The sequence below is a fragment of the Gallus gallus genome, chromosome Z (genome assembly GCF_016699485.2).
Source record: "Gallus gallus isolate bGalGal1 chromosome Z, bGalGal1.mat.broiler.GRCg7b, whole genome shotgun sequence".
Classification (NCBI taxonomy): Eukaryota; Metazoa; Chordata; class Aves; order Galliformes; family Phasianidae; genus Gallus; species Gallus gallus.
Window position 1 is genome coordinate 27,641,485 of NC_052572.1, and position 24,833 is coordinate 27,666,317.

General features: G+C 57.9%; 1 long non-coding RNA gene across 7 annotated transcripts; it reads right to left on the bottom strand.

Annotated features, from left to right (window-relative positions):
* Window positions 1-2,169: 2,169 nt before the first annotated feature.
* Window positions 2,170-24,794, bottom strand: LOC112530666. 7 transcript variants are annotated; one of them, XR_006932372.1, is made up of 3 exons: window positions 24,585-24,794; window positions 16,244-24,369; window positions 2,170-16,028 (listed from the first exon to the last, which is right to left on the bottom strand). It is a non-coding gene; the product is annotated as an uncharacterized LOC112530666 (long non-coding RNA). The 7 variants fall into 7 exon arrangements; XR_006932373.1 differs by lacking the exon at window positions 24,585-24,794 and having other exon boundaries at window positions 16,244-21,589; window positions 21,805-22,645; XR_006932371.1 differs by lacking the exon at window positions 24,585-24,794 and having other exon boundaries at window positions 16,244-18,808; window positions 19,025-22,645.
* Window positions 24,795-24,833: the final 39 nt, after the last annotated feature.

The following is a 24,833-nucleotide window of genomic DNA, read 5'->3' on the forward strand; positions in this document are numbered from 1 at the left end:
TGATTGGCTGAGCGTCTTTGTTTTAGCAGCTGTCATTTTTCTGCCATCTCCCTCGGACCGGCTGGCTAGTCCCTTTGGAGCAGGGACGTGCTCAGGTGTTACAAGACGTGGTTCCTATAGACGTGTAGGGGGTGTAGGTGCCGTCAGTGGAGGTTGGACGGTGGCCTCTGAGGAGAAGGCAGGGCTGCCCCAAGGCAGATGCCAGCAATCTGATCTGGCTCCGGTTGGCACTGCCACAGGGCAAAGCTGAGCCCAGCGCGCGAGGTTGCGGCGCCTTGGGGCATGAACCCAGAGGGGAGGAGAAGAAAGAGGACAGCGGGCTGCTGTCCAGCAGTGGGGAGAGAGGAAGGAGAAGCGTGAGAAACGGCCCTGCTAATGTCCAGTTGAGCAGAGGAGGAGCAGGAGGTGGGTCGGGAGGAGGAGCAGGAGGAGGAGGGAGAGGAGGGGCAAGAGGAGGGGCAGGCTGAGGTGGGAGAAGGATGAGGACCGGGAGGAGGAGGAGGCAGAGCAGGAGGAGCGGGAGGAGCGGGAAGAGGTGCTCCAGGAGCTTGGAGCAGAGCTTCCCTGCAGCCCAAGGAGGAGAGCATGCCAGAGCAGGCTGATGTGTCCCGAGGGAAGCAGCAGCCCTCCGTTTGCCCGCGTGGGTGCTGGGGAGAAGTGTTAGGAGGAAGGAGCATCAGGGAGGAGCTGTGACGGACCGCCTGTGATGGCTGTGGGTCCCGAGGCAGGCACGTGGGGAGGTGAGGTCTGGGAACTGAGTATTAAGGAGAGAAAGGGAGCCTGGGAAGTAGCGAGAGGAGGAGAGGTGGAAAGTGGTTTTGTTCCTTGCTGTCCGCCGCTGTTTGCAATTGGCAGTAATGTAAATCCACTCAGTGCGCGTTGAGATTGTTTTGCCTGTGAGGGTGATTGGTATAGTGAGCTCCCTGTGTTAGTGTTAACGCTGGAGATTGCCCAACTTACTGTGCACCCGATCCTGCTGAGGACAGAGAGTTAGAGGGGGGCTGTGATGGCAAGGGGCTGCCGGCCAAGCTGGGAGCCGTACAGCAAAATGCACTCTCATCGACATCTAGAGAGCGCACTTGGTACATGCTAGTAAATCTATTTCATTTCCTTACAAGTAGGTGCTCCCGAGACTGCACTGCTCTCTGACTGCAGTACTTTAGTTGTTGTGATTTGGCCTGGGATTGAGTGCCGTGGCCTGGCAGAGTCTCACGGGTGCTGGTTATTGGATTCTTTTCGTGAAAACAGAGGTGCTAACACACGCGTAGCTTTTGGCTGCTGCAGAGCAGTGCTTGCACAGAGCCAAGGACTTTTCTGCTTCTTGTGCTGTTCATCCAGCGAGGAGGCAGGGGACAGAGCAGAAGCTGGGAGCAGCCAGAGCCAGGAGACGGAGCCACACAGCCGGCCCAAACGGGCCGGGATGTCACGCTCGGCAATGAAAGCGTGTGTCAAGCAGGAGGAATGGGTCATGGTGGGATGGATGCTCTTGCCTTCCCAAGAGATGGTTACGTGCACTGAGCGCGCTGTTCCTGGATGTGGCTGAATATCGGCCTGCCGATGGCATGCAGGGAATGTGTCCCCCGTTTTCCTGGTTGTGCGGGCCTGGTTTTTTGCTTTCCCTAGTACGGTGTCTTGCTCTCAGCCCCCTGAGTTCTCGCACCGTTGCCTTCCCGCCTTTGTCCCCGCTCCCGACCTGGGGCCGGTGAGACAGGGCTGTTTATCAGTCTGCGGGGCTAAACCACGACAACGCTAGCAAACAGACACACGTGTATCAAGATAATAACAACATTAGATACGTGTACGTACTCCTAAAAGCGTGGGCGTCAACGGGGCAGTCTGTTCTTTCCAGACAAGCTTTTGCTGAACTGCGTGAATGCAGAAATTCAGCAGGCACACCCAGGAAAGACAGCATTGGTTGGAGGAGCTCCTCAGCAGCAGAAAGTGGTGGTTACATCTGCCCCAGCCTTTGTGCCGAAAGCTCAGGTGACTCCCGGCGTGCGCTTATGGCAAGCGGAAGGATTGCTTAAGGCCATCACTAAGTGACCCGTGGACCAGGTGGGCACAAGACTGTTCTACCAGCTGCATTTGTTTTTGCAGCGGCTGTGTTTTCTTGCCCGGCACGTGACCTGTAACGCCGAGAAAAGAAAGCACCTGGACACAAGCACCACAGCAGTTCAAATCGCACAAACACGGTCAGGGTGTGCAGGTCACTTGTTCTCTCACCTTCCCGGTGAAGAACAGGAAGGGCCCACCTGGCCGCCTAGAAAGGGGCCAACAAACACCTCCCCACGCTCACCGCTATCTGGGGTCCTGCTCGCCGACTTTACCGCTTCAGGCTCACCTGACTACACACAGCGGGCAGATGAGCTCCCCCTACCGCTCGGCCGGCGAGACGCCGAGCAGTGTGGAGCGTGCAGCTGCTGCTGCTGCTGCTGCTTCTGCGGGTGGTGGTGCTCTGCTGAGCGGCGCCTCCATCCTGCAGCTCTTCCCAGCTACCAGCTGGAGGCACACTGCGCAGAGTGCATGCCAGGGCAAGGAATGTTTTGGGAGTGAAGGGGAGGTCCCAGCGCTACTGGGCCTGCCCAAAGGGAGGGGTGGCCCGGACAGGAAATCCCTCCCCTTTACCTACATAGGGAGGCGCCATTTTCTTTCAGTCTGCCTTTCACAGGGAGCTGCCGCCATTTTGTGAAACTGCAGGGGCGCCATTTTGTTTCAGTCCACATTCCATAGGGGGGAGCCTCCATTTTGTGGCACTTGGTAAGCCACGGGTTTGCGTAGCGCTCAGTGATTGGCTGAGCGGCCTTTGTTTTAGCAGCTGTCATTTTCTGCCATCTCCCTCGGACCGGCTGGCTAGTCCCTTTGGAGCAGGATGTGCTCAGGTGTTACAAGACGTGTGTTCCTATAGACGTGTAGGGGGTGTAGGTGCCGTCAGTGGAGGTTGACGGTGGCCTCTGAGGAGAAGGCAGGGCTGCCCCAAGGCAGATGCCAGCAATCTGATCTGGCTCCGGTGGCACTGCCACAGGGCAAAGCTGAGCCCAGCGCGCGAGGTTGCGGCGCCTTGGGGCATGAACCCAGAGGGGAGGAGAAGAAAGAGGACAGCGGCTGCTGTCCAGCAGTGGGGAGAGAGGAAGGAGAAGCGTGAGAAACGGCCCTGCTAATGTCCAGTTGAGCAGAGGAGGAGCAGGAGGTGGGTCGGGAGGAGGAGCAGGAGGAGGAGGGAGAGGAGGGGCAAGAGGAGGGGCAGGCTGAGGTGGGAGAAGGATGAGGACCGGGAGGAGGAGGAGGCAGAGCAGGAGGAGCGGGAGGAGCGGGAAGAGGTGCTCCAGGAGCTGGAGCAGAGCTTCCCCTGCAGCCCAAGGAGGAGAGCATGCCAGAGCAGGCTGATGTGTCCCGAGGGAAGCAGCAGCCCTCCGTTTGCCCGCGTGGGTGCTGGGGAGAAGTGTTAGGAGGAAGGAGCATCAGGGAGGAGCTGTGACGGACCGCCTGTGATGGCTGTGGGTCCCGAGGCAGGCACGTGGGGAGGTGAGGTCTGGGAACTGAGTATTAAGGAGAGAAAGGGAGCCTGGGAAGTAGCGAGAGGAGGAGAGGTGGAAAGTGGTTTTGTTCCTTGCTGTCCGCCGCTGTTTGCAATTGGCAGTAATGTAAATCCACTCAGTGCGCGTTGAGATTGTTTTGCCTGTGAGGGTGATTGGTATAGTGAGCTCCCTGTGTTAGTGTTAACGCTGGAGATTGCCCAACTTACTGTGCACCCGATCCTGCTGAGGACAGAGAGTTAGAGGGGGGCTGTGATGGCAAGGGGCTGCCGGCCAAGCTGGGAGCCGTACAGCAAAATGCACTCTCATCGACATCTAGAGAGCGCACTTGGTACATGCTAGTAAATCTATTTCATTTCCTTACAAGTAGGTGCTCCCGAGACTGCACTGCTCTCTGACTGCAGTACTTTAGTTGTTGTGATTTGGCCTGGGATTGAGTGCCGTGGCCTGGCAGAGTCTCACGGGTGCTGGTTATTGGATTCTTTTCGTGAAAACAGAGGTGCTAACACACGCGTGCTTTTGGCTGCTGCAGAGCAGTGCTTGCACAGAGCCAAGGACTTTTCTGCTTCTTGTGCTGTTCATCCAGCGAGGAGGCAGGGGACAGAGCAGAAGCTGGGAGCAGCCAGAGCCAGGAGACGGAGCCACACAGCCGGCCCAAACGGGCCGGGATGTCACGCTCGGCAATGAAAGCGTGTGTCAAGCAGGAGGAATGGGTCATGGTGGGATGGATGCTCTTGCCTTCCCAAGAGATGGTTACGTGCACTGAGCGCGCTGTTCCTGGATGTGGCTGAATATCGGCCTGCCGATGGCATGCAGGGAATGTGTCCCCCGTTTTCCTGGTTGTGCGGGCCTGGTTTTTGCTTTCCCTAGTACGGTGTCTTGCTCTCAGCCCCCTGAGTTCTCGCACCGTTGCCTTCCCGCCTTTGTCCCCGCTCCCGACCTGGGGCCGGTGAGACAGGGCTGTTTATCAGTCTGCGGGGCTAAACCACGACAACGCTAGCAAACAGACACACGTGTATCAAGATAATAACAACATTAGATACGTGTACGTACTCCTAAAAGCGTGGGCGTCAACGGGGCAGTCTGTTCTTTCCAGACAAGCTTTTGCTGAACTGCGTGAATGCAGAAATTCAGCAGGCACACCCAGGAAAGACAGCATTGGTTGGAGGAGCTCCTCAGCAGCAGAAAGTGGTGGTTACATCTGCCCCAGCCTTTGTGCCGAAAGCTCAGGTGACTCCCGGCGTGCGCTTATGGCAAGCGGAAGGATTGCTTAAGGCCATCACTAAGTGACCCGTGGACCAGGTGGGCACAAGACTGTTCTACCAGCTGCATTTGTTTTTGCAGCGGCTGTGTTTTCTTGCCCGGCACGTGACCTGTAACGCCGAGAAAAGAAAGCACCTGGACACAAGCACCACAGCAGTTCAAATCGCACAAACACGGTCAGGGTGTGCAGGTCACTTGTTCTCTCACCTTCCCGGTGAAGAACAGGAAGGGCCCACCTGGCCGCCTAGAAAGGGGCCAACAAACACCTCCCCACGCTCACCGCTATCTGGGGTCCCGCTCGCCGACTTTACCGCTTCAGGCTCACCTGACTACACACAGCGGGCAGATGAGCTCCCCCTACCGCTCGGCCGGCGAGACGCCGAGCAGTGTGGAGCGTGCAGCTGCTGCTGCTGCTGCTGCTTCTGCGGGTGGTGGTGCTCTGCTGAGCGGCGCCTCCATCCTGCAGCTCTTCCCAGCTACCAGCTGGAGGCACACTGCGCAGAGTGCATGCCAGGGCAAGGAATGTTTTGGGAGTGAAGGGGAGGTCCCAGCGCTACTGGGCCTGCCCAAAGGGAGGGGTGGCCCGGACAGGAAATCCCTCCCCTTTACCTACATAGGGAGGCGCCATTTTCTTTCAGTCTGCCTTTCACAGGGAGCTGCCGCCATTTTGTGAAACTGCAGGGGCGCCATTTTGTTTCAGTCCACATTCCATAGGGGGGAGCCTCCATTTTGTGGCACTTGGTAAGCCACGGGTTTGCGTAGCGCTCAGTGATTGGCTGAGCGGCCTTTGTTTTAGCAGCTGTCATTTTCTGCCATCTCCCTCGGACCGGCTGGCTAGTCCCTTTGGAGCAGGACGTGCTCAGGTGTTACAAGACGTGTGTTCCTATAGACGTGTAGGGGGTGTAGGTGCCGTCAGTGGAGGTTGACGGTGGCCTCTGAGGAGAAGGCAGGGCTGCCCCAAGGCAGATGCCAGCAATCTGATCTGGCTCCGGTGGCACTGCCACAGGGCAAAGCTGAGCCCAGCGCGCGAGGTTGCGGCGCCTTGGGGCATGAACCCAGAGGGGAGGAGAAGAAAGAGGACAGCGGCTGCTGTCCAGCAGTGGGGAGAGAGGAAGGAGAAGCGTGAGAAACGGCCCTGCTAATGTCCAGTTGAGCAGAGGAGGAGCAGGAGGTGGGTCGGGAGGAGGAGCAGGAGGAGGAGGGAGAGGAGGGGCAAGAGGAGGGGCAGGCTGAGGTGGGAGAAGGATGAGGACCGGGAGGAGGAGGAGGCAGAGCAGGAGGAGCGGGAGGAGCGGGAAGAGGTGCTCCAGGAGCTGGAGCAGAGCTTCCCCTGCAGCCCAAGGAGGAGAGCATGCCAGAGCAGGCTGATGTGTCCCGAGGGAAGCAGCAGCCCTCCGTTTGCCCGCGTGGGTGCTGGGGAGAAGTGTTAGGAGGAAGGAGCATCAGGGAGGAGCTGTGACGGACCGCCTGTGATGGCTGTGGGTCCCGAGGCAGGCACGTGGGGAGGTGAGGTCTGGGAACTGAGTATTAAGGAGAGAAAGGGAGCCTGGGAAGTAGCGAGAGGAGGAGAGGTGGAAAGTGGTTTTGTTCCTTGCTGTCCGCCGCTGTTTGCAATTGGCAGTAATGTAAATCCACTCAGTGCGCGTTGAGATTGTTTTGCCTGTGAGGGTGATTGGTATAGTGAGCTCCCTGTGTTAGTGTTAACGCTGGAGATTGCCCAACTTACTGTGCACCCGATCCTGCTGAGGACAGAGAGTTAGAGGGGGGCTGTGATGGCAAGGGGCTGCCGGCCAAGCTGGGAGCCGTACAGCAAAATGCACTCTCATCGACATCTAGAGAGCGCACTTGGTACATGCTAGTAAATCTATTTCATTTCCTTACAAGTAGGTGCTCCCGAGACTGCACTGCTCTCTGACTGCAGTACTTTAGTTGTTGTGATTTGGCCTGGGATTGAGTGCCGTGGCCTGGCAGAGTCTCACGGGTGCTGGTTATTGGATTCTTTTCGTGAAAACAGAGGTGCTAACACACGCGTGCTTTTGGCTGCTGCAGAGCAGTGCTTGCACAGAGCCAAGGACTTTTCTGCTTCTTGTGCTGTTCATCCAGCGAGGAGGCAGGGGACAGAGCAGAAGCTGGGAGCAGCCAGAGCCAGGAGACGGAGCCACACAGCCGGCCCAAACGGGCCGGGATGTCACGCTCGGCAATGAAAGCGTGTGTCAAGCAGGAGGAATGGGTCATGGTGGGATGGATGCTCTTGCCTTCCCAAGAGATGGTTACGTGCACTGAGCGCGCTGTTCCTGGATGTGGCTGAATATCGGCCTGCCGATGGCATGCAGGGAATGTGTCCCCCGTTTTCCTGGTTGTGCGGGCCTGGTTTTTGCTTTCCCTAGTACGGTGTCTTGCTCTCAGCCCCCTGAGTTCTCGCACCGTTGCCTTCCCGCCTTTGTCCCCGCTCCCGACCTGGGGCCGGTGAGACAGGGCTGTTTATCAGTCTGCGGGGCTAAACCACGACAACGCTAGCAAACAGACACACGTGTATCAAGATAATAACAACATTAGATACGTGTACGTACTCCTAAAAGCGTGGGCGTCAACGGGGCAGTCTGTTCTTTCCAGACAAGCTTTTGCTGAACTGCGTGAATGCAGAAATTCAGCAGGCACACCCAGGAAAGACAGCATTGGTTGGAGGAGCTCCTCAGCAGCAGAAAGTGGTGGTTACATCTGCCCCAGCCTTTGTGCCGAAAGCTCAGGTGACTCCCGGCGTGCGCTTATGGCAAGCGGAAGGATTGCTTAAGGCCATCACTAAGTGACCCGTGGACCAGGTGGGCACAAGACTGTTCTACCAGCTGCATTTGTTTTTGCAGCGGCTGTGTTTTCTTGCCCGGCACGTGACCTGTAACGCCGAGAAAAGAAAGCACCTGGACACAAGCACCACAGCAGTTCAAATCGCACAAACACGGTCAGGGTGTGCAGGTCACTTGTTCTCTCACCTTCCCGGTGAAGAACAGGAAGGGCCCACCTGGCCGCCTAGAAAGGGGCCAACAAACACCTCCCCACGCTCACCGCTATCTGGGGTCCCGCTCGCCGACTTTACCGCTTCAGGCTCACCTGACTACACACAGCGGGCAGATGAGCTCCCCCTACCGCTCGGCCGGCGAGACGCCGAGCAGTGTGGAGCGTGCAGCTGCTGCTGCTGCTGCTGCTTCTGCGGGTGGTGGTGCTCTGCTGAGCGGCGCCTCCATCCTGCAGCTCTTCCCAGCTACCAGCTGGAGGCACACTGCGCAGAGTGCATGCCAGGGCAAGGAATGTTTTGGGAGTGAAGGGGAGGTCCCAGCGCTACTGGGCCTGCCCAAAGGGAGGGGTGGCCCGGACAGGAAATCCCTCCCCTTTACCTACATAGGGAGGCGCCATTTTCTTTCAGTCTGCCTTTCACAGGGAGCTGCCGCCATTTTGTGAAACTGCAGGGGCGCCATTTTGTTTCAGTCCACATTCCATAGGGGGGAGCCTCCATTTTGTGGCACTTTGTAAGCCACGGGTTTGCGTAGCGCTCAGTGATTGGCTGAGCGGCCTTTGTTTTAGCAGCTGTCATTTTCTGCCATCTCCCTCGGACCGGCTGGCTAGTCCCTTTGGAGCAGGACGTGCTCAGGTGTTACAAGACGTGTGTTCCTATAGACGTGTAGGGGGTGTAGGTGCCGTCAGTGGAGGTTGACGGTGGCCTCTGAGGAGAAGGCAGGGCTGCCCCAAGGCAGATGCCAGCAATCTGATCTGGCTCCGGTGGCACTGCCACAGGGCAAAGCTGAGCCCAGCGCGCGAGGTTGCGGCGCCTTGGGGCATGAACCCAGAGGGGAGGAGAAGAAAGAGGACAGCGGCTGCTGTCCAGCAGTGGGGAGAGAGGAAGGAGAAGCGTGAGAAACGGCCCTGCTAATGTCCAGTTGAGCAGAGGAGGAGCAGGAGGTGGGTCGGGAGGAGGAGCAGGAGGAGGAGGGAGAGGAGGGGCAAGAGGAGGGGCAGGCTGAGGTGGGAGAAGGATGAGGACCGGGAGGAGGAGGAGGCAGAGCAGGAGGAGCGGGAGGAGCGGGAAGAGGTGCTCCAGGAGCTGGAGCAGAGCTTCCCCTGCAGCCCAAGGAGGAGAGCATGCCAGAGCAGGCTGATGTGTCCCGAGGGAAGCAGCAGCCCTCCGTTTGCCCGCGTGGGTGCTGGGGAGAAGTGTTAGGAGGAAGGAGCATCAGGGAGGAGCTGTGACGGACCGCCTGTGATGGCTGTGGGTCCCGAGGCAGGCACGTGGGGAGGTGAGGTCTGGGAACTGAGTATTAAGGAGAGAAAGGGAGCCTGGGAAGTAGCGAGAGGAGGAGAGGTGGAAAGTGGTTTTGTTCCTTGCTGTCCGCCGCTGTTTGCAATTGGCAGTAATGTAAATCCACTCAGTGCGCGTTGAGATTGTTTTGCCTGTGAGGGTGATTGGTATAGTGAGCTCCCTGTGTTAGTGTTAACGCTGGAGATTGCCCAACTTACTGTGCACCCGATCCTGCTGAGGACAGAGAGTTAGAGGGGGGCTGTGATGGCAAGGGGCTGCCGGCCAAGCTGGGAGCCGTACAGCAAAATGCACTCTCATCGACATCTAGAGAGCGCACTTGGTACATGCTAGTAAATCTATTTCATTTCCTTACAAGTAGGTGCTCCCGAGACTGCACTGCTCTCTGACTGCAGTACTTTAGTTGTTGTGATTTGGCCTGGGATTGAGTGCCGTGGCCTGGCAGAGTCTCACGGGTGCTGGTTATTGGATTCTTTTCGTGAAAACAGAGGTGCTAACACACGCGTGCTTTTGGCTGCTGCAGAGCAGTGCTTGCACAGAGCCAAGGACTTTTCTGCTTCTTGTGCTGTTCATCCAGCGAGGAGGCAGGGGACAGAGCAGAAGCTGGGAGCAGCCAGAGCCAGGAGACGGAGCCACACAGCCGGCCCAAACGGGCCGGGATGTCACGCTCGGCAATGAAAGCGTGTGTCAAGCAGGAGGAATGGGTCATGGTGGGATGGATGCTCTTGCCTTCCCAAGAGATGGTTACGTGCACTGAGCGCGCTGTTCCTGGATGTGGCTGAATATCGGCCTGCCGATGGCATGCAGGGAATGTGTCCCCCGTTTTCCTGGTTGTGCGGGCCTGGTTTTTGCTTTCCCTAGTACGGTGTCTTGCTCTCAGCCCCCTGAGTTCTCGCACCGTTGCCTTCCCGCCTTTGTCCCCGCTCCCGACCTGGGGCCGGTGAGACAGGGCTGTTTATCAGTCTGCGGGGCTAAACCACGACAACGCTAGCAAACAGACACACGTGTATCAAGATAATAACAACATTAGATACGTGTACGTACTCCTAAAAGCGTGGGCGTCAACGGGGCAGTCTGTTCTTTCCAGACAAGCTTTTGCTGAACTGCGTGAATGCAGAAATTCAGCAGGCACACCCAGGAAAGACAGCATTGGTTGGAGGAGCTCCTCAGCAGCAGAAAGTGGTGGTTACATCTGCCCCAGCCTTTGTGCCGAAAGCTCAGGTGACTCCCGGCGTGCGCTTATGGCAAGCGGAAGGATTGCTTAAGGCCATCACTAAGTGACCCGTGGACCAGGTGGGCACAAGACTGTTCTACCAGCTGCATTTGTTTTTGCAGCGGCTGTGTTTTCTTGCCCGGCACGTGACCTGTAACGCCGAGAAAAGAAAGCACCTGGACACAAGCACCACAGCAGTTCAAATCGCACAAACACGGTCAGGGTGTGCAGGTCACTTGTTCTCTCACCTTCCCGGTGAAGAACAGGAAGGGCCCACCTGGCCGCCTAGAAAGGGGCCAACAAACACCTCCCCACGCTCACCGCTATCTGGGGTCCCGCTCGCCGACTTTACCGCTTCAGGCTCACCTGACTACACACAGCGGGCAGATGAGCTCCCCCTACCGCTCGGCCGGCGAGACGCCGAGCAGTGTGGAGCGTGCAGCTGCTGCTGCTGCTGCTGCTTCTGCGGGTGGTGGTGCTCTGCTGAGCGGCGCCTCCATCCTGCAGCTCTTCCCAGCTACCAGCTGGAGGCACACTGCGCAGAGTGCATGCCAGGGCAAGGAATGTTTTGGGAGTGAAGGGGAGGTCCCAGCGCTACTGGGCCTGCCCAAAGGGAGGGGTGGCCCGGACAGGAAATCCCTCCCCTTTACCTACATAGGGAGGCGCCATTTTCTTTCAGTCTGCCTTTCACAGGGAGCTGCCGCCATTTTGTGAAACTGCAGGGGCGCCATTTTGTTTCAGTCCACATTCCATAGGGGGGAGCCTCCATTTTGTGGCACTTTGTAAGCCACGGGTTTGCGTAGCGCTCAGTGATTGGCTGAGCGGCCTTTGTTTTAGCAGCTGTCATTTTCTGCCATCTCCCTCGGACCGGCTGGCTAGTCCCTTTGGAGCAGGACGTGCTCAGGTGTTACAAGACGTGTGTTCCTATAGACGTGTAGGGGGTGTAGGTGCCGTCAGTGGAGGTTGACGGTGGCCTCTGAGGAGAAGGCAGGGCTGCCCCAAGGCAGATGCCAGCAATCTGATCTGGCTCCGGTGGCACTGCCACAGGGCAAAGCTGAGCCCAGCGCGCGAGGTTGCGGCGCCTTGGGGCATGAACCCAGAGGGGAGGAGAAGAAAGAGGACAGCGGCTGCTGTCCAGCAGTGGGGAGAGAGGAAGGAGAAGCGTGAGAAACGGCCCTGCTAATGTCCAGTTGAGCAGAGGAGGAGCAGGAGGTGGGTCGGGAGGAGGAGCAGGAGGAGGAGGGAGAGGAGGGGCAAGAGGAGGGGCAGGCTGAGGTGGGAGAAGGATGAGGACCGGGAGGAGGAGGAGGCAGAGCAGGAGGAGCGGGAGGAGCGGGAAGAGGTGCTCCAGGAGCTGGAGCAGAGCTTCCCCTGCAGCCCAAGGAGGAGAGCATGCCAGAGCAGGCTGATGTGTCCCGAGGGAAGCAGCAGCCCTCCGTTTGCCCGCGTGGGTGCTGGGGAGAAGTGTTAGGAGGAAGGAGCATCAGGGAGGAGCTGTGACGGACCGCCTGTGATGGCTGTGGGTCCCGAGGCAGGCACGTGGGGAGGTGAGGTCTGGGAACTGAGTATTAAGGAGAGAAAGGGAGCCTGGGAAGTAGCGAGAGGAGGAGAGGTGGAAAGTGGTTTTGTTCCTTGCTGTCCGTCGCTGTTTGCAAGTGGCAGTAATGTAAATCCACTCAGTGCGCGTTGAGATTGTTTTGCCTGTGAGGGTGATTGGTATAGTGAGCTCCCTGTGTTAGTGTTAACGCTGGAGATTGCCCAACTTACTGTGCACCCGATCCTGCTGAGGACAGAGAGTTAGAGGGGGGCTGTGATGGCAAGGGGCTGCCGGCCAAGCTGGGAGCCGTACAGCAAAATGCACTCTCATCGACATCTAGAGAGCGCACTTGGTACATGCTAGTAAATCTATTTCATTTCCTTACAAGTAGGTGCTCCCGAGACTGCACTGCTCTCTGACTGCAGTACTTTAGTTGTTGTGATTTGGCCTGGGATTGAGTGCCGTGGCCTGGCAGAGTCTCACGGGTGCTGGTTATTGGATTCTTTTCGTGAAAACAGAGGTGCTAACACACGCGTGCTTTTGGCTGCTGCAGAGCAGTGCTTGCACAGAGCCAAGGACTTTTCTGCTTCTTGTGCTGTTCATCCAGCGAGGAGGCAGGGGACAGAGCAGAAGCTGGGAGCAGCCAGAGCCAGGAGACGGAGCCACACAGCCGGCCCAAACGGGCCGGGATGTCACGCTCGGCAATGAAAGCGTGTGTCAAGCAGGAGGAATGGGTCATGGTGGGATGGATGCTCTTGCCTTCCCAAGAGATGGTTACGTGCACTGAGCGCGCTGTTCCTGGATGTGGCTGAATATCGGCCTGCCGATGGCATGCAGGGAATGTGTCCCCCGTTTTCCTGGTTGTGCGGGCCTGGTTTTTGCTTTCCCTAGTACGGTGTCTTGCTCTCAGCCCCCTGAGTTCTCGCACCGTTGCCTTCCCGCCTTTGTCCCCGCTCCCGACCTGGGGCCGGTGAGACAGGGCTGTTTATCAGTCTGCGGGGCTAAACCACGACAACGCTAGCAAACAGACACACGTGTATCAAGATAATAACAACATTAGATACGTGTACGTACTCCTAAAAGCGTGGGCGTCAACGGGGCAGTCTGTTCTTTCCAGACAAGCTTTTGCTGAACTGCGTGAATGCAGAAATTCAGCAGGCACACCCAGGAAAGACAGCATTGGTTGGAGGAGCTCCTCAGCAGCAGAAAGTGGTGGTTACATCTGCCCCAGCCTTTGTGCCGAAAGCTCAGGTGACTCCCGGCGTGCGCTTATGGCAAGCGGAAGGATTGCTTAAGGCCATCACTAAGTGACCCGTGGACCAGGTGGGCACAAGACTGTTCTACCAGCTGCATTTGTTTTTGCAGCGGCTGTGTTTTCTTGCCCGGCACGTGACCTGTAACGCCGAGAAAAGAAAGCACCTGGACACAAGCACCACAGCAGTTCAAATCGCACAAACACGGTCAGGGTGTGCAGGTCACTTGTTCTCTCACCTTCCCGGTGAAGAACAGGAAGGGCCCACCTGGCCGCCTAGAAAGGGGCCAACAAACACCTCCCCACGCTCACCGCTATCTGGGGTCCCGCTCGCCGACTTTACCGCTTCAGGCTCACCTGACTACACACAGCGGGCAGATGAGCTCCCCCTACCGCTCGGCCGGCGAGACGCCGAGCAGTGTGGAGCGTGCAGCTGCTGCTGCTGCTGCTGCTTCTGCGGGTGGTGGTGCTCTGCTGAGCGGCGCCTCCATCCTGCAGCTCTTCCCAGCTACCAGCTGGAGGCACACTGCGCAGAGTGCATGCCAGGGCAAGGAATGTTTTGGGAGTGAAGGGGAGGTCCCAGCGCTACTGGGCCTGCCCAAAGGGAGGGGTGGCCCGGACAGGAAATCCCTCCCCTTTACCTACATAGGGAGGCGCCATTTTCTTTCAGTCTGCCTTTCACAGGGAGCTGCCGCCATTTTGTGAAACTGCAGGGGCGCCATTTTGTTTCAGTCCACATTCCATAGGGGGGAGCCTCCATTTTGTGGCACTTTGTAAGCCACGGGTTTGCGTAGCGCTCAGTGATTGGCTGAGCGGCCTTTGTTTTAGCAGCTGTCATTTTCTGCCATCTCCCTCGGACCGGCTGGCTAGTCCCTTTGGAGCAGGACGTGCTCAGGTGTTACAAGACGTGTGTTCCTATAGACGTGTAGGGGGTGTAGGTGCCGTCAGTGGAGGTTGACGGTGGCCTCTGAGGAGAAGGCAGGGCTGCCCCAAGGCAGATGCCAGCAATCTGATCTGGCTCCGGTGGCACTGCCACAGGGCAAAGCTGAGCCCAGCGCGCGAGGTTGCGGCGCCTTGGGGCATGAACCCAGAGGGGAGGAGAAGAAAGAGGACAGCGGCTGCTGTCCAGCAGTGGGGAGAGAGGAAGGAGAAGCGTGAGAAACGGCCCTGCTAATGTCCAGTTGAGCAGAGGAGGAGCAGGAGGTGGGTCGGGAGGAGGAGCAGGAGGAGGAGGGAGAGGAGGGGCAAGAGGAGGGGCAGGCTGAGGTGGGAGAAGGATGAGGACCGGGAGGAGGAGGAGGCAGAGCAGGAGGAGCGGGAGGAGCGGGAAGAGGTGCTCCAGGAGCTGGAGCAGAGCTTCCCCTGCAGCCCAAGGAGGAGAGCATGCCAGAGCAGGCTGATGTGTCCCGAGGGAAGCAGCAGCCCTCCGTTTGCCCGCGTGGGTGCTGGGGAGAAGTGTTAGGAGGAAGGAGCATCAGGGAGGAGCTGTGACGGACCGCCTGTGATGGCTGTGGGTCCCGAGGCAGGCACGTGGGGAGGTGAGGTCTGGGAACTGAGTATTAAGGAGAGAAAGGGAGCCTGGGAAGTAGCGAGAGGAGGAGAGGTGGAAAGTGGTTTTGTTCCTTGCTGTCCGCCGCTGTTTGCAATTGGCAGTAATGTAAATCCACTCAGTGCGCGTTGAGATTGTTTTGCCTGTGAGGGTGATTGGTATAGTGAGCTCCCTGTGTTAGTGTTAACGCTGGAGATTGCCCAACTTACTGTGCACCCGATCCTGCTGAGGACAGAGAGTTAGAGGGGGGCTGTGATGGCAAGGGGCTGCCGGCCAAGCTGGGAGCCGTACAGCAAAATGCACTCTCATCGACATCTAGAGAGCGCACTTGGTACATGCTAGTAAATCTATTTCATTTCCTTACAAGTAGGTGCTCCCGAGACTGCACTGCTCTCTGACTGCAGTACTTTAGTTGTTGTGATTTGGCCTGGGATTGAGTGCCGTGGCCTGGCAGAGTCTCACGGGTGCTGGTTATTGGATTCTTTTCGTGAAAACAGAGGTGCTAACACACGCGTGCTTTTGGCTGCTGCAGAGCAGTGCTTGCACAGAGCCAAGGACTTTTCTGCTTCTTGTGCTGTTCATCCAGCGAGGAGGCAGGGGACAGAGCAGAAGCTGGGAGCAGCCACAGCCAGGAGACGGAGCCACACAGCCGGCCCAAACGGGCCGGGATGTCACGCTCGGCAATGAAAGCGTGTGTCAAGCAGGAGGAATGGGTCATGGTGGGATGGATGCTCTTGCCTTCCCAAGAGATGGTTACGTGCAGCTGAGCGCGCTGTTCCTGGATGTGGCTGAATATCGGCCTGCCGATGGCATGCAGGGAATGTGTCCCCCCGTTTTCCTGGTTGTGCGGGCCTGGTTTTTGCTTTCCCTAGTACGGTGTCTTGCTCTCAGCCCCCTGAGTTCTCGCACCGTTGCCTTCCCGCCTTTGTCCCCGCTCCCGACCTGGGGCCGGTGAGACAGGGCTGTTTATCAGTCTGCGGGGCTAAACCACGACAACGCTAGCAAACAGACACACGTGTATCAAGATAATAACAACATTAGATACGTGTACGTACTCCTAAAAGCGTGGGCGTCAACGGGGCAGTCTGTTCTTTCCAGACAAGCTTTTGCTGAACTGCGTGAATGCAGAAATCCAGCAGGCACACCCAGGAAAGACAGCATTGGTTGGAGGAGCTCCTCAGCAGCAGAAAGTGGTGGTTACATCTGCCCCAGCCTTTGTGCCGAAAGCTCAGGTGACTCCCGGCGTGCGCTTATGGCAAGCGGAAGGATTGCTTAAGGCCATCACTAAGTGACCCGTGGACCAGGTGGGCACAAGACTGTTCTACCAGCTGCATTTGTTTTTGCAGCGGCTGTGTTTTCTTGCCCGGCACGTGACCTGTAACGCCGAGAAAAGAAAGCACCTGGACACAAGCACCACAGCAGTTCAAATCGCACAAACACGGTCAGGGTGTGCAGGTCACTTGTTCTCTCACCTTCCCGGTGAAGAACAGGAAGGGCCCACCTGGCCGCCTAGAAAGGGGCCAACAAACACCTCCCCACGCTCACCGCTATCTGGGGTCCCGCTCGCCGACTTTACCGCTTCAGGCTCACCTGACTACACACAGCGGGCAGATGAGCTCCCCCTACCGCTCGGCCGGCGAGACGCCGAGCAGTGTGGAGCGTGCAGCTGCTGCTGCTGCTGCTGCTTCTGCGGGTGGTGGTGCTCTGCTGAGCGGCGCCTCCATCCTGCAGCTCTTCCCAGCTACCAGCTGGAGGCACACTGCGCAGAGTGCATGCCAGGGCAAGGAATGTTTTGGGAGTGAAGGGGAGGTCCCAGCGCTACTGGGCCTGCCCAAAGGGAGGGGTGGCCCGGACAGGAAATCCCTCCCCTTTACCTACATAGGGAGGCGCCATTTTCTTTCAGTCTGCCTTTCACAGGGAGCTGCCGCCATTTTGTGAAACTGCAGGGGCGCCATTTTGTTTCAGTCCACATTCCATAGGGGGGAGCCTCCATTTTGTGGCACTTTGTAAGCCACGGGTTTGCGTAGCGCTCAGTGATTGGCTGAGCGGCCTTTGTTTTAGCAGCTGTCATTTTCTGCCATCTCCCTCGGACCGGCTGGCTAGTCCCTTTGGAGCAGGACGTGCTCAGGTATTACAAGACGTGTGTTCCTATAGACGTGTAGGGGGTGTAGGTGCCGTCAGTGGAGGTTGACGGTGGCCTCTGAGGAGAAGGCAGGGCTGCCCCAAGGCAGATGCCAGCAATCTGATCTGGCTCCGGTGGCACTGCCACAGGGCAAAGCTGAGCCCAGCGCGCGAGGTTGCGGTGCCTTGGGGCATGAACCCAGAGGGGAGGAGAAGAAAGAGGACAGCGGCTGCTGTCCAGCAGTGGGGAGAGAGGAAGGAGAAGCGTGAGAAACGGCCCTGCTAATGTCCAGTTGAGCAGAGGAGGAGCAGGAGGTGGGTCGGGAGGAGGAGCAGGAGGAGGAGGGAGAGGAGGGGCAAGAGGAGGGGCAGGCTGAGGTGGGAGAAGGATGAGGACCGGGAGGAGGAGGAGGCAGAGCAGGAGGAGCGTGAGGAGCGGGAAGAGGTGCTCCAGGAGCTGGAGCAGAGCTTCCCCTGCAGCCCAAGGAGGAGAGCATGCCAGAGCAGGCTGATGTGTCCCGAGGGAAGCAGCAGCCCTCCGTTTGCCCGCGTGGGTGCTGGGGAGAAGTGTTAGGAGGAAGGAGCATCAGGGAGGAGCTGTGACGGACCGCCTGTGATGGCTGTGGGTCCCGAGGCAGGCACGTGGGGAGGTGAGGTCTGGGAACTGAGTATTAAGGAGAGAAAGGGAGCCTGGGAAGTAGCGAGAGGAGGAGAGGTGGAAAGTGGTTTTGTTCCTTGCTGTCCGCCGCTGTTTGCAATTGGCAGTAATGTAAATCCACTCAGTGCGCGTTGAGATTGTTTTGCCTGTGAGGGTGATTGGTATAGTGAGCTCCCTGTGTTAGTGTTAACGCTGGAGATTGCCCAACTTACTGTGCACCCGATCCTGCTGAGGACAGAGAGTTAGAGGGGGGCTGTGATGGCAAGGGGCTGCCGGCCAAGCTGGGAGCCGTACAGCAAAATGCACTCTCATCGACATCTAGAGAGCGCACTTGGTACATGCTAGTAAATCTATTTCATTTCCTTACAAGTAGGTGCTCCCGAGACTGCACTGCTCTCTGACTGCAGTACTTTAGTTGTTGTGATTTGGCCTGGGATTGAGTGCCGTGGCCTGGCAGAGTCTCACGGGTGCTGGTTATTGGATTCTTTTCGTGAAAACAGAGGTGCTAACACACGCGTGCTTTTGGCTGCTGCAGAGCAGTGCTTGCACAGAGCCAAGGACTTTTCTGCTTCTTGTGCTGTTCATCCAGCGAGGAGGCAGGGGACAGAGCAGAAGCTGGGAGCAGCCACAGCCAGGAGACGGAGCCACACAGCCGGCCCAAACGGGCCGGGATGTCACGCTCGGCAATGAAAGCGTGTGTCAAGCAGGAGGAATGGGTCATGGTGGGATGGATGCTCTTGCCTTCCCAAGAGATGGTTACGTGCAGTGAGCGCGCTGTTCCTGGATGTGGCTGAATATCGGCCTGCCGATGGCATGCAGGGAATGTGTCCCCCGTTTTCCTGGTTGTGCGGGCCTGGTTTTTGCTTTCCCTAGTACGGTGTCTTGCTCTCAGCCCCCTGAGTTCTCGCACCGTTGCCTTCCCGCCTTTGTCCCCGCTCCCGACCTGGGGCCGGTGAGACAGGGCTGTTTATCAGTCTGCGGGGCTAAACCACGACAACGCTAGCAAACAGACACACGTGTATCAAGATAATAACAACATTAGATACGTGTACGTACTCCTAAAAGCGTGGGCGTCAACGGGGCAGTCTGTTCTTTCCAGACAAGCTTTTGCTGAACTGCGTGAATGCAGAAATTCAGCAGGCACACCCAGGAAAGACAGCATTGGTTGGAGGAGCTCCTCAGCAGCAGAAAGTGGTGGTTACATCTGCCCCAGCCTTTGTGCCGAAAGCTCAGGTGACTCCCGGCGTGCGCTTATGGCAAGCGGAAGGATTGCTTAAGGCCATCACTAAGTGACCCGTGGACCAGGTGGGCACAAGACTGTTCTACCAGCTGCATTTGTTTTTGCAGCGGCTGTGTTTTCTTGCCCGGCACGTGACCTGTAACGCCGAGAAAAGAAAGCACCTGGACACAAGCACCACAGCAGTTCAAATCGCACAAACACGGTCAGGGTGTGCAGGTCACTTGTTCTCTCACCTTCCCGGTGAAGAACAGGAAGGGCCCACCTGGCCGCCTAGAAAGGGGCCAACAAAACACCTCCCCACGCTCACCGCTATCTGGGGTCCCGCTCGCCGACTTTACCGCTTCAGGCTCACCTGACTACACACAGCGGGCAGATGAGCTCCCCCTACCGCTCGGCCGGCGAGACGCCGAGCAGTGTGGAGCGTGCAGCTGCTGCTGCTGCTGCTGCTTCTGCGGGTGGTGGTGCTCTGCTGAGCGGCGCCTCCATCCTGCAGCTCTTCCCAGCTACCAGCTGGAGGCACACTGCGCAGAGTGCATGCCAGGGCAAGGAATGTTTTGGGAGTGAAGGGGAGGTCCCAGCGCTACTGGGCCTGCCCAAAGGGAGGGGTGGCCCGGACAGGAAATCCCTCCCCTTTACCTACATAGGGAGGCGCCATTTTCTTTCAGTCTGCCTTTCACAGGGAGCTGCCGCCATTTTGTGAAACTGCAGGGGCGCCATTTTGTTTCAGTCCACATTCCATAGGGGGGAGCCTCCATTTTGTGGCACTTTGTAAGCCACGGGTTTGCGTAGCGCTCAGTGATTGGCTGAGCGGCCTTTGTTTTAGCAGCTGTCATTTTCTGCCATCTCCCTCGGACCGGCTGGCTAGTCCCTTTGGAGCAGGACGTGCTCAGGTGTTACAAGACGTGTGTTCCTATAGACGTGTAGGGGGTGTAGGTGCCGTCAGTGGAGGTTGACGGTGGCCTCTGAGGAGAAGGCAGGGCTGCCCCAAGGCAGATGCCAGCAATCTGATCTGGCTCCGGTGGCACTGCCACAGGGCAAAGCTGAGCCCAGCGCGCGAGGTTGCGGTGCCTTGGGGCATGAACCCAGAGGGGAGGAGAAGAAAGAGGACAGCGGCTGCTGTCCAGCAGTGGGGAGAGAGGAAGGAGAAGCGTGAGAAACGGCCCTGCTAATGTCCAGTTGAGCAGAGGAGGAGCAGGAGGTGGGTCGGGAGGAGGAGCAGGAGGAGGAGGGAGAGGAGGGGCAAGAGGAGGGGCAGGCTGAGGTGGGAGAAGGATGAGGACCGGGAGGAGGAGGAGGCAGAGCAGGAGGAGCGGGAGGAGCGGGAAGAGGTGCTCCAGGAGCTGGAGCAGAGCTTCCCCTGCAGCCCAAGGAGGAGAGCATGCCAGAGCAGGCTGATGTGTCCCGAGGGAAGCAGCAGCCCTCCGTTTGCCCGCGTGGGTGCTGGGGAGAAGTGTTAGGAGGAAGGAGCATCAGGGAGGAGCTGTGACGGACCGCCTGTGATGGCTGTGGGTCCCGAGGCAGGCACGTGGGGAGGTGAGGTCTGGGAACTGAGTATTAAGGAGAGAAAGGGAGCCTGGGAAGTAGCGAGAGGAGGAGAGGTGGAAAGTGGTTTTGTTCCTTGCTGTCCGCCGCTGTTTGCAATTGGCAGTAATGTAAATCCACTCAGTGCGCGTTGAGATTGTTTTGCCTGTGAGGGTGATTGGTATAGTGAGCTCCCTGTGTTAGTGTTAACGCTGGAGATTGCCCAACTTACTGTGCACCCGATCCTGCAGAGGACAGAGAGTTAGAGGGGGGCTGTGATGGCAAGGGGCTGCCGGCCAAGCTGGGAGCCGTACAGCAAAATGCACTCTCATCGACATCTAGAGAGCGCACTTGGTACATGCTAGTAAATCTATTTCATTTCCTTACAAGTAGGTGCTCCCGAGACTGCACTGCTCTCTGACTGCAGTACTTTAGTTGTTGTGATTTGGCCTGGGATTGAGTGCCGTGGCCTGGCAGAGTCTCACGGGTGCTGGTTATTGGATTCTTTTCGTGAAAACAGAGGTGCTAACACACGCGTGCTTTTGGCTGCTGCAGAGCAGTGCTTGCACAGAGCCAAGGACTTTTCTGCTTCTTGTGCTGTTCATCCAGCGAGGAGGCAGGGGACAGAGCAGAAGCTGGGAGCAGCCACAGCCAGGAGACGGAGCCACACAGCCGGCCCAAACGGGCCGGGATGTCACGCTCGGCAATGAAAGCGTGTGTCAAGCAGGAGGAATGGGTCATGGTGGGATGGATGCTCTTGCCTTCCCAAGAGATGGTTACGTGCACTGAGCGCGCTGTTCCTGGATGTGGCTGAATATCGGCCTGCCGATGGCATGCAGGGAATGTGTCCCCCGTTTTCCTGGTTGTGCGGGCCTGGTTTTTGCTTTCCCTAGTACGGTGTCTTGCTCTCAGCCCCCTGAGTTCTCGCACCGTTGCCTTCCCGCCTTTGTCCCCGCTCCCGACCTGGGGCCGGTGAGACAGGGCTGTTTATCAGTCTGCGGGGCTAAACCACGACAACGCTAGCAAACAGACACACGTGTATCAAGATAATAACAACATTAGATACGTGTACGTACTCCTAAAAGCGTGGGCGTCAACGGGGCAGTCTGTTCTTTCCAGACAAGCTTTTGCTGAACTGCGTGAATGCAGAAATCCAGCAGGCACACCCAGGAAAGACAGCATTGGTTGGAGGAGCTCCTCAGCAGCAGAAAGTGGTGGTTACATCTGCCCCAGCCTTTGTGCCGAAAGCTCAGGTGACTCCCGGCGTGCGCTTATGGCAAGCGGAAGGATTGCTTAAGGCCATCACTAAGTGACCCGTGGACCAGGTGGGCACAAGACTGTTCTACCAGCTGCATTTGTTTTTGCAGCGGCTGTGTTTTCTTGCCCGGCACGTGACCTGTAACGCCGAGAAAAGAAAGCACCTGGACACAAGCACCACAGCAGTTCAAATCGCACAAACACGGTCAGGGTGTGCAGGTCACTTGTTCTCTCACCTTCCCGGTGAAGAACAGGAAGGGCCCACCTGGCCGCCTAGAAAGGGGCCAACAAACACCTCCCCACGCTCACCGCTATCTGGGGTCCCGCTCGCCGACTTTACCGCTTCAGGCTCACCTGACTACACACAGCGGGCAGATGAGCTCCCCCTACCGCTCGGCCGGCGAGACGCCGAGCAGTGTGGAGCGTGCAGCTGCTGCTGCTGCTGCTGCTTCTGCGGGTGGTGGTGCTCTGCTGAGCGGCGCCTCCATCCTGCAGCTCTTCCCAGCTACCAGCTGGAGGCACACTGCGCAGAGTGCATGCCAGGGCAAGGAATGTTTTGGGAGTGAAGGGGAGGTCCCAGCGCTACTGGGCCTGCCCAAAGGGAGGGGTGGCCCGGACAGGAAATCCCTCCCCTTTACCTACATAGGGAGGCGCCATTTTCTTTCAGTCTGCCTTTCACAGGGAGCTGCCGCCATTTTGTGAAACTGCAGGGGCGCCATTTTGTTTCAGTCCACATTCCATAGGGGGGAGCCTCCATTTTGTGGCACTTTGTAAGCCACGGGTTTGCGTAGCGCTCAGTGATTGGCTGAGCGGCCTTTGTTTTAGCAGCTGTCATTTTCTGCCATCTCCCTCGGACCGGCTGGCTAGTCCCTTTGGAGCAGGACGTGCTCAGGTGTTACAAGACGTGTGTTCCTATAGACGTGTAGGGGGTGTAGGTGCCGTCAGTGGAGGTTGACGGTGGCCTCTGAGGAGAAGGCAGGGCTGCCCCAAGGCAGATGCCAGCAATCTGATCTGGCTCCGGTGGCACTGCCACAGGGCAAAGCTGAGCCCAGCGCGCGAGGTTGCGGCGCCTTGGGGCATGAACCCAGAGGGGAGGAGAAGAAAGAGGACAGCGGCTGCTGTCCAGCAGTGGGGAGAGAGGAAGGAGAAGCGTGAGAAACGGCCCTGCTAATGTCCAGTTGAGCAGAGGAGGAGCAGGAGGTGGGTCGGGAGGAGGAGCAGGAGGAGGAGGGAGAGGAGGGGCAAGAGGAGGGGCAGGCTGAGGTGGGAGAAGGATGAGGACCGGGAGGAGGAGGAGGCAGAGCAGGAGGAGCGGGAGGAGCGGGAAGAGGTGCTCCAGGAGCTGGAGCAGAGCTTCCCCTGCAGCCCAAGGAGGAGAGCATGCCAGAGCAGGCTGATGTGTCCTGAGGGAAGCAGCAGCCCTCCGTTTGCCCGCGTGGGTGCTGGGGAGAAGTGTTAGGAGGAAGGAGCATCAGGGAGGAGCTGTGACGGACCGCCTGTGATGGCTGTGGGTCCCGAGGCAGGCACGTGGGGAGGTGAGGTCTGGGAACTGAGTATTAAGGAGAGAAAGGGAGCCTGGGAAGTAGCGAGAGGAGGAGAGGTGGAAAGTGGTTTTGTTCCTTGCTGTCCGCCGCTGTTTGCAATTGGCAGTAATGTAAATCCACTCAGTGCGCGTTGAGATTGTTTTGCCTGTGAGGGTGATTGGTATAGTGAGCTCCCTGTGTTAGTGTTAACGCTGGAGATTGCCCAACTTACTGTGCACCCGATCCTGCTGAGGACAGAGAGTTAGAGGGGGGCTGTGATGGCAAGGGGCTGCCGGCCAAGCTGGGAGCCGTACAGCAAAATGCACTCTCATCGACATCTAGAGAGCGCACTTGGTACATGCTAGTAAATCTATTTCATTTCCTTACAAGTAGGTGCTCCCGAGACTGCACTGCTCTCTGACTGCAGTACTTTAGTTGTTGTGATTTGGCCTGGGATTGAGTGCCGTGGCCTGGCAGAGTCTCACGGGTGCTGGTTATTGGATTCTTTTCGTGAAAACAGAGGTGCTAACACACGCGTGCTTTTGGCTGCTGCAGAGCAGTGCTTGCACAGAGCCAAGGACTTTTCTGCTTCTTGTGCTGTTCATCCAGCGAGGAGGCAGGGGACAGAGCAGAAGCTGGGAGCAGCCACAGCCAGGAGACGGAGCCACACAGCCGGCCCAAACGGGCCGGGATGTCACGCTCGGCAATGAAAGCGTGTGTCAAGCAGGAGGAATGGGTCATGGTGGGATGGATGCTCTTGCCTTCCCAAGAGATGGTTACGTGCACTGAGCGCGCTGTTCCTGGATGTGGCTGAATATCGGCCTGCCGATGGCATGCAGGGAATGTGTCCCCCGTTTTCCTGGTTGTGCGGGCCTGGTTTTTGCTTTCCCTAGTACGGTGTCTTGCTCTCAGCCCCCTGAGTTCTCGCACCGTTGCCTTCCCGCCTTTGTCCCCGCTCCCGACCTGGGGCCGGTGAGACAGGGCTGTTTATCAGTCTGCGGGGCTAAACCACGACAACGCTAGCAAACAGACACACGTGTATCAAGATAATAACAACATTAGATACGTGTACGTACTCCTAAAAGCGTGGGCGTCAACGGGGCAGTCTGTTCTTTCCAGACAAGCTTTTGCTGAACTGCGTGAATGCAGAAATCCAGCAGGCACACCCAGGAAAGACAGCATTGGTTGGAGGAGCTCCTCAGCAGCAGAAAGTGGTGGTTACATCTGCCCCAGCCTTTGTGCCGAAAGCTCAGGTGACTCCCGGCGTGCGCTTATGGCAAGCGGAAGGATTGCTTAAGGCCATCACTAAGTGACCCGTGGACCAGGTGGGCACAAGACTGTTCTACCAGCTGCATTTGTTTTTGCAGCGGCTGTGTTTTCTTGCCCGGCACGTGACCTGTAACGCCGAGAAAAGAAAGCACCTGGACACAAGCACCACAGCAGTTCAAATCGCACAAACACGGTCAGGGTGTGCAGGTCACTTGTTCTCTCACCTTCCCGGTGAAGAACAGGAAGGGCCCACCTGGCCGCCTAGAAAGGGGCCAACAAACACCTCCCCACGCTCACCGCTATCTGGGGTCCCGCTCGCCGACTTTACCGCTTCAGGCTCACCTGACTACACACAGCGGGCAGATGAGCTCCCCCTACCGCTCGGCCGGCGAGACGCCGAGCAGTGTGGAGCGTGCAGCTGCTGCTGCTGCTGCTGCTTCTGCGGGTGGTGGTGCTCTGCTGAGCGGCGCCTCCATCCTGCAGCTCTTCCCAGCTACCAGCTGGAGGCACACTGCGCAGAGTGCATGCCAGGGCAAGGAATGTTTTGGGAGTGAAGGGGAGGTCCCAGTGCTACTGGGCCTGCCCAAAGGG